Source organism: Wasmannia auropunctata, unplaced genomic scaffold, assembly GCF_000956235.1.
Source record: "Wasmannia auropunctata unplaced genomic scaffold, wasmannia.A_1.0 LD336060.1, whole genome shotgun sequence".
Lineage (NCBI taxonomy): Eukaryota > Metazoa > Arthropoda > Insecta > Hymenoptera > Formicidae > Wasmannia > Wasmannia auropunctata.
The window spans coordinates 2,767,173-2,767,917 of NW_012026830.1; the positions used below are offsets into that span (position 1 = coordinate 2,767,173).

Here is a 745-nt window from a genome sequence, read left to right on the forward strand (position 1 = left end):
CCATAATTCCGGCTGTTCTGCTCATTTAAAAGAAAAAATCAAAGAAATTCTTAATTAATATAAGTTTGGCTATAACTGATACCAGATCATAAAAAAAATACTAAAAATTGAAAAACTGACATCATTTTGAAAATTAAGTTTAGATTTTTGCCACTTTTTTCAACTTTAAATAGTAAAAATTAAAAAAAGACATATTTTGACTTGATCGAAATAGGGGCTATAGCCACGCATATGCTGAAGATGTGTGCACAAGCCCGAATTGATTAGTCAATTGATTTTTGAGATATCATGGGTACCAATTGGAAAAACATGGTTTCGAGAAAAACGCGTTTAAAGTTTTTTGTACTGATTACATAAATTGAGACTGCTCTCTATCAAGTGCTATGGCCGGTATTCTTGGCCATAAGGCGGTTTTTATTTTAAGGCCGTCTTAAATAATGCTTTAAGATACTAATACGACTCTGTTATTAGCTTGTAACATCTTAAAACTACATTTAAGACGATCTTAAATATAAGAATCGACTATGAATACCGGTCTATAACTTTGTTAATTTTGCGAATCGGGCTAAATCCTTTTGCAGACATATTTTCCATATCAAATACTTGCAAAATATGTAAAAAAAGAAAAATCGATTTTTGCGATTCGCTGGACTAGAATACCCCCTTAATCAAGATATCATCGAAAATTTATTTGCATTCATTTGAGCTGTGAAAGCAAGTTACGACAACAGATCGGAAGAGCACA

The 745-nt window shown here is 31.5% G+C and overlaps 1 protein-coding gene across 1 annotated transcript in view; it reads right to left on the reverse strand.

Moving 5' to 3' along the window:
* Nucleotides 1-330: 330 nt before the first annotated feature.
* Nucleotides 331-745, reverse strand: part of LOC105450578 (vesicle-fusing ATPase 1-like) — a 7,786-nt gene continuing 7,371 nt past the window's right edge. Inside the window, exon 11 of the mRNA XM_011690508.1 lies at nucleotides 331-634. The gene's annotated coding sequence lies outside the window, so the exon portion shown is untranslated. The remainder of the gene's footprint in view (nucleotides 635-745) is intronic.